Genomic DNA, 11,850 nt, shown 5'->3' on the forward strand with positions numbered 1-11,850 from the left:
CCCTTGGAGAGGACTTGAAGCTACAAAGGAGCCAAGAAAATCAGCCACTGGTACCTCAAGAGGGGCCCAAAGCCAGAGCCAGACAGCTGTTTTCATGACCCTCCCTACTAAGACACACACACACACACACACACACACACACACACACACACACACACACACACACACTTCCACATATGTGTCAGGTTAGTCTTTTCCCCAACTAAGCACGGCCCTCAACAAGGTGTCTGGGCTCTGGGTCTGCCAGGCACTGATACCACAGATAGCCTGGAAGGGCCACACCTTAACCGGGATACAGGAAGTCGTGACAGGCCTGGAGTGTCTGATACTCAGCATCCTTCCACCAGAAGAGAGCTCTGTGGTTGCCAGGTGAATTAGTCAGGGTTCTCTAGAGGAACAGAACTCTGTTCTCTCTCTCTCTCTCTCTCTCTCTCTCTCTCTCTCTCTCTCTCTCTCTCTCTCTCTCTCTCTCTCTGTGTGTGTGTGTGTGTGTGTGTGTGTGTGTGTGTGTAATTTATTAGGGTGGCTTACAAATAGTGGTCCAGCTAGTTCAACAATGACTGTCTACCAATGGAAAGTCCAAGAATCCAGTAGTTGTTTAGTTCATGCATCTGGATGTCTCAGCTGGTCTTCAGTATATGCTGGAATCCAATGAAGGAAAGGAATGGACTTGCCAGCCAGAGAAAGCAGCAAAGAGCAAAAGTTTCCTTCTTTCATGTCCTTATATAGGCTACTACCAGCATTATGGCCCAGATTAAAGGTGGCTCTTCCCACCTCAAAAGATCCAGATTAAAGGTGGGTTTTCCCACTTAAGATGATTTAATTAAAACAATCCCTCACAGATGTAACTAGCCACTTGGGTTTTACTTAATTCCAGATGTTGTCAAGTTGACAACCAAGAATAGCCATCACACAGGAACTTCAGAGAGGCCCTACCCAGCCCACAGAGCCTGAGAATTGTGACTAGGCATCTAGCTTGCATTCATTTTAACTTAACTTTGCTTATTAAGGGGATCACATTCAAATAACTCAAATATCATCACTCTTGACTGCAGACCCTTTTGGATCTGGGACTTCTTGGCGCAGTCAGGGCTCTTTCATGGATGTACCTTCAACCTTGCCCATTTTCCAGTCCTCCAGGCATGGCTAACCTAAGTTTTACATGATGGCCTGCCAGGCCCCAGGCAGATAGTCTCCTTGCAGGCTGTGTGTCCCCTAGAGCGTGTATTATTACCAAACACCAAGAAACACCAGGTTGGTTCCACCCTTAGTGTCTTCTCTCCAAGGGACATTTTGGAAATCAGCAAAGGTAGTTGTGGGTTTTCATGCTGATGAAGCATCCCTGTTAGCAACACCACCCAGCCCCGCCCAGGGAAGTGGTAAGATGCTCTCACTACTTGAGCTAGGACTTTACAAAACTACCCTGGGCTTCGTTTTTATTTTTTAATATTTATTTTTTATCTTTTAACTCTCTCTCTCTCTCTCTCTTTGTGTGTGTGTGTGTGTGTGTGTGTGTGTGTGTGTGTGTGTGTGTGTGTGTGTGTGTGTTGGGAGTATGTACACATGAGTGAAGAGCCCTTGGAGGCCAAAAGAGGGAGTCAGATTTCAGGGAGCTGGAGTTACTGTTATGAATACCCAGCAAGGGTCCTGGAACAGAATTCAGGGCCTCTGGAAGAGCAGTAAGTGCCTTTAAGCACTGAGCCATCTCTCCAACAATCCATCTCCTGCAAGCTTCTTTCAGATTCATCCACCATTAGGGGATTGCAGGGATCCAAGGCCTGGCCATACTTAGAAGGTTCTGGGATCCTGCAGGAAGCAGGTCAGGCATTTGCACATAGAGATCCACGTGAATTTATCACTAGGGATCCTCTTTAATTACTTTTTCCTGTTATAGCCGGGATGCTGTGCTGATTGTATTCAGAGTCTTATGAGCTTGGAGGATGGTCTATAGCTTCCATCCCAGACACTGAGGGATCACCCAGCCTGAGAGGTGAGAACCTCAGCTCAACCAGAAAGACAACACCACCACCACCCACACCACCACCACCCCACACCACCACCACCCCACACCACCACCACCCCACACCACCACCACCCCTGCCGCCGCCGCCAAATCACCGCAGGGTCACAACATTCCAGTGCCAGGCTACACCCAGGATGCCGGTGTGCCTGATTCAGGTTACCTGTGTGGATGAGGTGGGTCAAGTGCCAGGGTCAAAACAACCTCTAACAGGACACGACCAAGCCTGATTGGGTTAGCTGTAGAAATGAGGTCGTTCCTCAGTTTCCTCAGCAGGAAAATAAAAGCATTCCCTTGGGGAGCCCAGGGCCCCAAGGCAGCCAATCTAGTGTAGGTGATTGGATGAGACACTTTGAGGACACATGGTCTATGCAGGTGTATATTTTAGACACTGCAAGGCTCCAGGTTCATTGGAAAGAGGGAGAGCTACTCATAAAAAAAATAAATAAAATAAAATAAAATTCTATCACTGGGCGGCGGTGGCGCACACCTTTAATCCCAGCACTCAGGAGGCAGAGCCTGGCGAATCTCTGTGAGTTCGAGGCCACCCTGGTCTACAGAGTGGGATCCAGGACAGGCTCCAAACCTACACAGAGAAACCCTGTCTCGAAAGAAAAAAAAAAAAATCCATCTCACTGCACATGTCACTGTAGAGGTCTTCCAGTGGAGAGAAGGTAGGGAGTGTAGGGGACATGCCCGCCTCCCAGCTTTCCTGAGGACCCCAGCACAGCTGTGGCGGGGTTTGAGACCCTGCCCCTGGAGATCCTGGTCTTCATCCGCCCCTTCTTTGAGCATCTGCTGCCCCACAAGAAAGGATGCCGTGCTGCATGGCCCTGCAGTCCCAGCTCCAGTCCAGGCGCTGTGTCCCCCACCACCACCATCCCTATGGGTTTAATCTTGGTGTTGGTTTGTTTACAGTGTAGCGGAAATCACAGGGGAACATGCGGCAAGGGCAGCGCACTCCTAACAGAACCCTGCCTTCCAGCTGGAGCAGAAAGCCAACCCCCACCACGCAGGCTGCTCTCCCAAGCCAGAGGAAACTGGAAGGTGGCCTAGGTAATGAGGACCCCACATTGCACATTGGCAGCTAAACCTGTGGAAGGAGATTCCTGCCCCAAGGTCCCTGCCTGGGCTTCAGGACCAGCAGCAAGTCCAGGTCTAGCAAAGGGCAAAGAGACATGGGGACAGGTGGCCTGAGGTCCCATTCTGCCTTTTGGCAGCATCTCAGCCAGTGGCCACCTGATTGTCATCTGTGCCCACTGCCCAAGAAGCAGCCCTGTGGAACTGTCCCAAGCAGAACTTGCCCTTTTCCACGTACAGTTCAGAGTTTGTAAACATATACTCGAGATAAGCACACTCACTCTGTCCACCCCCCTCCCATCCCCTGTTGCCTCTGAGGCCAGCAGCTCACCCTGTGAGCACTGTCTACCTAGGCTCTATTTCAATGCTATGGTCCAGAGTATAGCCACAGCCACTTCCAAGTCAGCACCAGGCAGCTAAGGGGCCCCACACTACATTCTCCTCTGTCGATTGCCGATGACTCTGTCTAGGGATGGCCACAGCCTGTCTCTTCCTCCCCCAGCACAGACACTTGCATTTTTGCCATTTTTTGTTGAGACTGATTCTAGTAAAAAGTTTCCCAGCCCAGAGCAGGCGTCACAGCCACCACATCCCTGGGCCATGTGTAGCAAGTGGACCATCACAAAAACTTCTAAATGATGGGGATCAGATATCCAGAGATACCAACTCATTCTCTACCCTGGTCTGTCGGGGGTGAGGGGGGCGTGGGGGTCAACATAGGGGTCAGCCGCAGCCAATATCCCCAGACCGAAGGCCTTTCACAAAGGAATGCTGGTGACAGAGGTGTGGGGCCTGAGACTTTCTGAGGGGAGTCACTGTCCCCTCACGACACAGCCAGTGTAACTCCTCACCCACACATCCCGTGCAGCCCAGCCAGAGCCTAGCATCCCAGCCCTCCCAGCCAGCCAGACTGATGGGCAGTGCCTGGTGCTCCTGGCCGGCCAGCAGCTGAACTGAGCCTGAACTCTTACAGGGCAAGGGTGAGGCGCAGGGAGACAGCCCGCCAGCCATTTCTCAGCCAATGGTCTCAGCTGGTGCCTCCCTTTGTTCCCAAGGGAGAGCATGGGTGGACTCAGAAGGTGGCCGAGTAGGGGGACAGCCAGCTTGCTGCCACAGCATCTCTCCACTGCCCGCCGGCAAGGAGATCACTCAGGCCCTGATACGATCACCTCAGGACAGGCGGAAATTGGAGTGTCCCGGGTGCTTGATCGAGGCAGCTAGCGAGCTGAGGCCGCAGGGACATTAGAGGCTGGTGTAATGGCCTCATTCTGCTCCTCTCGCAGCTCTGTGACCTTGGGCAGCTCGGAGCCCGTGTGCTGCTGTAATGAAAAATCAGGAGTCAGGGAAACGGCCCCGGTGAAAGAGAGTGGGGCTGGCCGCTGAGGGTGCAGAGAGCCCTGCATCCTCTTCTCTATCAACATTGGCTACAGACCATTTGCCATACCACAGGCCCCTTGCAGTAGGGCCTGGGGACCCCTGAGGAGACACCCCCAGCTGTAAACTGTAATGAGAGGAGGTAAAAGACCTCAGAGAGGGCATCAGAGGAGAAGAGAGATAGGTAACAACTCAGGGGAAGGAGGCTCATGGGAAGGAAAAAAAAAAAAAGACACCGTACCAAAGCTGTGTTGAACACAGAGTGAGCGGCTGCATTCCTAGGTAACAGGCCAGCTTGGCTACCTCTTCATGGGCCTCAGTTTCCCATCCTTGGCCTCCCCAGGAGGAACTGAGGACATCAATGGAGTACTCACTTTATACCACTCATCCTCATAGCAGGCCTTTGGCCCGTCTGCAGAGGGCTGAACTAACTCATAAGACAAGGCTATAAAAAAGGGAGACACCTTCCTGGCCCTGACCAGCCCTTTCTTGAGGCTCTTTCAATGAAGCAGTCTTGAATACCACTTCCCAAGAGTCCACAAGCACTCTCTTCAAGACTTTGTCCAGTTGCATGTGATGATCTACACACAGCTGTGACCCCCATGGTGACCTTCACCTGCCAAGGGCGGGAACTGAAGGTTAGACAGGCCAGAGTGGAGGATAAGCTGGTGACTCTGGGCTCCTGACCCTCATCTAATAGAAGTTTTCATGATGGCCCATGTGTCACACACATGGCTCATTTGCAAGGGGCTGGAGGTGGAGAGAGGAGGTTCTGAAGTTCAAGGCCAGCTTAGGCTGTCTCAAAAAAAAAAAAAAAAGACCCCATGCTCTTGCTAAGCTCCTCTGTCCAAACAAACAGAGACTCTGAGACTCTTTCCTGAACTTTTCTTCTCTCTTTCCTTTCGCATCTCTTAGCCAATCACACAATCACATCAATGAAGAAGACAGTCACCACCTACATTCGGGATAAAAGGCTGGAGACATGTTGGCCCCAGTGTGTTGTTAGCCCAGTTTGGGTTCTAGACGCCACCCCCCTTTGCAAAAAGAATTTGCTTGACAAGATACTTTCACTTTGCTTCTGTGTCCCTGTGTGGGACACTGGTGTAACACCAGCCCCCGCCCCACCCCCCGAGGTCTGCAGTACAAACCCAGAGGCAGACACCTCTGATGTACAGAGAAGAGATCTGTCCATCAAAAACCAAAGTCAAGGGCAAGTGCAACTCTGTGCTAGGAACGTCCCCGTCTTCCTTCCTTCCTGGGGCCTGGCAGGAAGGCCAAGTGGGGTTCTGCGGCCTGGTGAAAGGTCCACCATGCAGACCTCCCTCACACACATGCGAAGTCAGCAGCCCCAGGCTGACCTCAGCCTTCCACCAGGTATCTGACCATCTCGGCCTCACCACAACCTGAGAGGTGTAAGTCAGAGGGCACACCACACTACAGACTTGGGACGCGGTCTCCTCACACCTCACACTTTCCCCAGGGTGTGACAGGCATCACTGGTGAAATGAGGCCCAGGGCTTGGGATGGGGAGGGTGATCGACGGGGGTCTCTGGAGTCCTACCTCCACTCAGTTCCCATCCAGCCTCCCTGGGCTGAGGCTCTTCCCTGGAGGGCCTCCTCCCCAGTGGAGTCATCCTTCCTGAGTGGCTGGTGCTCAGTGAGCTTCCTGTAAGAAATCACCTCCAATGGCCACTGCTCTGTCCTCTGCTCCCTCCTCCTTGCCTTCCTTGAAGCTCAAGAAGAGTGTGCTAACAGTGTGATCCTCACCACAGCCCAGGATGCTGGGGCTGTCATCATGCCCATTGTCCACAGCAGATCACATAAGCACAGAGAAGTGGATAACTTTCCCAAAGGCACACAGCAACCAGTAAGTAAAGCCCAGATGCAAACCCAGATTCCATACATTACAGAATCCAGATAATGGAACTGCTGTCACATCCTGGTTTCCTGGGATGCCCCACTCCTTTTAGAAAGCTATGAGAAGTCCCCTTCTCCCACTGGGGATAATGAGGCAGGGGGGGGGGACATGTCCAAGGACACCCCCGATTCTACAACTCCTTGCATCTCACATCATCACAGAGACCTTAGACAGCTCGATGTGGCTCCCACTTCCACATGAAGGCTGGGATGATTCAACCTCTGCCTCCGAGAGGGCAGCCTGGAGCAATGATCTTTGGTCCCCTCTAGTCTTACACTCTCAGCACATAGCACAGCAGACTGCATGCAGCTTAGGATGTCCCTCTCGATCCCTTCTGGAGTCACAGCAAGAACACTCTACATCAGAGAAGTGACCTGGTGCACACAGTTTAGTGGGGCCTGGAAGAGAAGGGCTGGGGAGATAAGGCATCAGCCTGTGCCACTGACTCTGCTTTCCAGATACACTCCATCTGTGTGCCACCCAGTCCCCATTCACAGATTAGAAAAGAAAGACTCCTAGGTACTTTTACTTGGACAAGGTCACTTTTGAGCATGGGCAAAGCTGAATTTGAATGTAGGTCTTGACACTACCGTACCCTGGCTCCAGATTATATAGAGTAGGTGCTTAGCAAGCACCCCAAAGCCATTTAGACTATTCCCACTGCCCATGGCCTCTACCAACCTACCAGGAACTTTCTCACTCTCTACTACAGATGATGACATGAAGCCCATATACTAGTGAGCATCTCGGGCATTGTTTATAAAATGGGTCTCTGGACATCGATGTTTCCCTCCACTAAGCAAATCAGCTCAGGATATTGGCAGCATCACTGGGCTGTGCTGAGTGCCAGGTGAATCAGCCTTCATGCTTCTTGCCACGGGGCACCCACAGCCACCACAGTGGCAGCTACCTATCACCTTTACAGGATGAGATGCCACACTCTCCCTGGAGAAACTTGAACCACATCAGAGCCTGAGAGCAGTGGGGCCCAGGTCTTCAGGAGAGGAAGGAAGGCCAGCTGTTTCTGCTGGTTAGGACAGCTGTCCCTAGGCACTAGTCACCACCTCTGCCAACACAACCTACCAGCAGCTCCTGGGTAGGAAGCCAAGGAGACTGAGAAAGGAAGAATGAGCCTATGTGAGGCAATCGTCCCCCCACTGTGAGCAGATACTTCCCATTCCAGGCCCAGAGGACAGGGACAGGAGCCCTGTCTCTGGCCCACTTCCTGCTTCCTGTGTCCCCACGTGAGGAGTGGACCCAGAAGCCAACTCCGCTAATGGCCGGCTCTCGGGTGATGTCATCTATCCCAGCTCAGCATCTTCATCTCTACAGTAGCTGCCTGTGTCACAGGGTGTGCTGTGACTTGCAAAGAGAGACAGGCAAAGCAACAGGTTCGAGCCAGCCGGGAGGCACCCCAAGAGGAGTTGTAGCTAACTAACATGTGCCAGTAGCCACGCCCACTCAGGGCCTCAACCTTGACCAGCTATTTGCTTCTTCAGCCCCAGCCCCAGTATGCACCTCTGGACACTGACCATGGAGCACTCTCTCTGAACAAGTGTGTGTAGCAGGAGGTTGTGTGTGGTGCATACATGCCAGTGCATGTGCACATGTGTGGAGAACAGAGCAGGACACTGGGTATCATCCTCTATTGCTTGCTGCCTCATTGTCTTGAGTCAGGGTCTCTCATTGAACTTGGAGTTCACCTCCTCTGCTAGGCTGACTGGCCACCGAGCTGTCAGGGTCTACCTATCTCCTCCTCCTCAATACTGGGGTTATAAGCATGCACAACCATGCCCAGCTTTTTACATGGGTGCCAAGGATCCAAATGCAGGTCCTTAAACTTACAGAGCAGGCACTCTTACCCACTGAGTCAATTTCCCAACCCCATTAGAACTTTTTTTTTTTTTTAGAAAAAATTTCCTATAGCCCAGGCTAGCCTCAGACTATGTATTCAAAGCTGACTTGAACTCCTCATCTACTCACCTCTGTTTCTTGGGAGTTGGGAGTATAGGTCTGTGCTACCATGCCCGGTTAGAATTCCAGAACTTTCTGGGTTTCTCTCTGTCTTCCAATTTGAGTTTCACTGCCTCCCTTGGCCCTGGAGGTCTGCTAAGAACCGGCTCCAGCAAGTTGTTATCATTCAACTATGGGGGTCCCACAGACCTAGCCCTGCCAATACTGAGCAGTACCCAGCATAGCACACTGTAAGTCAGCCTCCATGGGCTGTGGCCTACTTGGCCACACATTGGCTACAGGGTTGGGCTGGCTTGTGGCAGAAAGGAGGAGGGTCCAGATCACAGGATGGACCTGGAACCCTCCAAAAAAAATAGCACGGAGTGGCTCAGATGCGATGAGTATGGGCTTGGCGGGGCCCCCTCGCTGCTGGAAGCAAGAGCATGTGTGTCAGAGGGTCTGGGCTGAGGAGCGTTGGCAGCGGCTGCAGATCTGGGAGCTGAGGCCGAGAAGATCTTTGCCCTGCTTACAGCCAGCACGTGCCAAATCCTCCCTGCCAGAGCATTTCCCAAGCAGGTTCTGGGAGCATGTTGGCACTGTTCGGGCTTCAGGAGGGAGAGAAAGGCAAGTGGGAAGTCAGCATCCCCTTCCCAGGCTTTGCTTAACCCCTGAAGAGCATTTCATCCCCATGAATGGAACTGGAAAGCACTCACGGATAACATGATGACAAAAACTGGGCCTCAGTTTCCAAATCTAGCAGGTATGCTAGATCTGGCAGAAAGGAGAGCTGGCAGAATGTCATCACACACAACCATGGGAAATATGAAGCCGGGCATACCCAGCCCTCAGGCCCTTGTCATGGGTCAGCCTGGGGCCTAGTAGCTCCCAGAGTCCCTGCCAGGGCCTCGTGAGCCCCCGAACCCTGGCTGAGTGCAGTTGTTGACAGGATTCTAATTGAGTCCTCACTGTTGTCATTCTTGGTGTATGAATGACATGTCTGGTGAGGTCCTGGTAGCAGTAGATGGCAGCAGACTGTGGGCCGACGTGCATAAGATGTATGCAGCTCACGTCAGCCCCGTGTCCCTCCCCACTCTCTCTGGCCTGAGTGCTGAGGGCTCACCAAGGAAGTGGGGGACAGAACACTCTCTCCACATGGGGAGCCCATGAGCCCCACTGCCTTGGTGCCAGTGATGGCACCAAGTCACTAAAGTCACTGCATAGTGCACACACACACACACACACACACACACACACACACACACACACACACACACTCCAGGCCAGGCTATCCCCACACCTGCCTTGTCTCCACCTTGTCCTTACTGTGTAAAGCACTTCATCTGAAGGTATGACACTCTAAGCTGGGTGCACAGGTGCCAGGCAGCCCTGTCTACTCAGGAGGCTAAGGCAGGAGGATTGCTTGAGCCCAGGAGTAAGAGACTAATCTAGACAACTTAAAGAGACCCTAATTGAGAGAGAAAGAGGGGGGCAGAGACAGGGAGAGTGAGCATTTAGTTGTGGAGCACCTGCCTGCACAAGCTGGGCCTGGTCTGCATGCCCAGCATGCAGAAACAACCAAACATAAGTGTGCTCCTAAATTAGGAACAAGAGCCCTGGGCACTTGTGCAAGGTGGCCTGTCATTCGGGGGGACAGAGCTTCCTTTAGCATGGCCCAGAGGCCCCCCCATTATTTGCCTCAAAATTCACCCCTTCTAAGCCACTCTCTGAGGGATCCTAAGAACCCTCTACTCCCCCATCCCAAGCCTGCAGCTCTGGACCAGCCCCACCCCACAGGCCAACCATGCGTCCCACCCCACAGAAAGAATATACACTCAGACAATCCTCAATCTCCGTGCTGAACTCTCAGCCTGAAGCCATAGCTGTCTTTTCCCTGAAGGGCCTCCCCAAATCAGTCTTCTCTGGGGACCCTCAGGCAGCCCTGTGGTGGCTCTCCCCTTCCAGCTATGCCCCGAAAACTTTCTACACAGTGGCCAGTATCACACGTTTCTCAAGACAAGTGGCGGCTTCTAGTGTGCCTGGGTTCTTCCCTCTCTGGTTCCCTTGTGACACCACACCAAGGAAAGAGCACCATTGAGTCACACATGGCCTTGGGCTACCTCCCAGGGACTGGAGACAGAGAGCCATTGTGCTGCTTTGAGCTGAGGACAGTGCTGGGGAGGTGTCCATTCCCTGCATGTCCTGAAGCCATCTGAGTGTCTACCTGTCATCAGCTCCATTGTGTGTTACTAAACAGACAACTGCGTGCTGGACATGGACAAGAGATGGAACTTTCCACTGCTTCCATGGACTTCGAGTTCGTGATGGAACTCAGCACACTCAGAAGCAGAGAACTCGGTTTCTGATATATGTGTCACACAGAGAATCAAGCTAGGAGTGGATGGAGCTGGGGGAGGCCAGACCCTGAGGATGGACACCAGAGCTGAGAGCCCAGAAAGTCAGAGAGTGAGCTGGGGGGCTAGAGAACATCTGGAGAGGATTTGACGGGGTGGTGGGTGCAAAGGCTGTGGGGTAGGAATGACCTATGTGGTCTGGCAGATGGAGCCCCAGAGAGGAGAGTCACACAGCCCCCAGGATGGTGTCACAGGATCAGCAGGGCCGGCGGTGAGGGGTGGGCTAAAGAAGGGGCAGATGAGCGTCTACCCAAGACAGGTCAGGCAGGCAGACCTCTGGCCTCCCACCCTCCTTTGCTCTCTGCTCTGGCCATACAGCTTCCCTTTGGTCGCCTCCCCTAACACAACTCAGCGCCACTCCTGGTCCTTTGCTTCCATGTTTCATCCCTGACATTGCAGGCGAAACAGGAGTCAGACCCTAGTGGTGCGGGACTGGAGACTCTCCCCAGCTCAGGCTGTGTATGTAGCTCCTTTGCCAGTGGCCCATTCACAGGCAGGAAGAGGGTGGGCTCATCTGAGCAGGTTTCCAGACCCCCTCATCTAGGCCCATACCTTCCCACGTGCACACATCAGCATCACCCATGGAGCATCTGTCGCACCCCCAGTGCGTCACACAGGTATTCCCAAACCTTTCCTCCTCGGCCCTCGGAGGCCTGCCAGCCGTTTATGCCCATCACTCAGGGGGAAATAATGTCATTTCTATAACACTCACCCTCTCCACAGAAGTGCTGTAACCGTGCAGAGATGACATTGCGGGCAGCTCAGCTTGTGTGAGTGATGTAATCTTGGGGCGTTGCCTAGCAACCCCAACAACGTTTGGGAGACTCTGATTCTTGAGTGGGGTAAAGTCACATTTACACAGCTCAGTTAATCAGCTTCCTGGCAACTCCGCCAGGATGATCTCATTTTATTCATGATTATTTTATGTGAAACGCGCTTTTAGCTCTAAGAGAACACAAAGATTTAATTCAACACCCGCTATTGCTCTATGTTTCCAGGGTGTCGTTAACACGGCGTCCATGCAGATAACCATGGCAACACATGGGTAATTAGTGTATATGACGGGAGGTATTAATACAGAGCCGGCAGGCTCC

At 52.7% G+C, this 11,850-nt stretch overlaps 1 protein-coding gene across 1 annotated transcript in view; it reads right to left on the reverse strand.

Moving 5' to 3' along the window:
* The window catches only part of Rxra (retinoid X receptor alpha), a 190,613-nt gene extending 179,086 nt beyond the window's left edge, over positions 1 to 11,527 (reverse strand). Inside the window, exon 1 of the mRNA XM_076569141.1 lies at positions 11,469 to 11,527. The gene's annotated coding sequence lies outside the window, so the exon portion shown is untranslated. The remainder of the gene's footprint in view (positions 1 to 11,468) is intronic.
* Between the last annotated feature and the right edge of the window lie 323 nt (positions 11,528 to 11,850).

Source organism: Peromyscus maniculatus, chromosome 4 (genome assembly GCF_049852395.1).
Source record: "Peromyscus maniculatus bairdii isolate BWxNUB_F1_BW_parent chromosome 4, HU_Pman_BW_mat_3.1, whole genome shotgun sequence".
NCBI classification, from domain to species: Eukaryota; Metazoa; Chordata; class Mammalia; order Rodentia; family Cricetidae; genus Peromyscus; species Peromyscus maniculatus.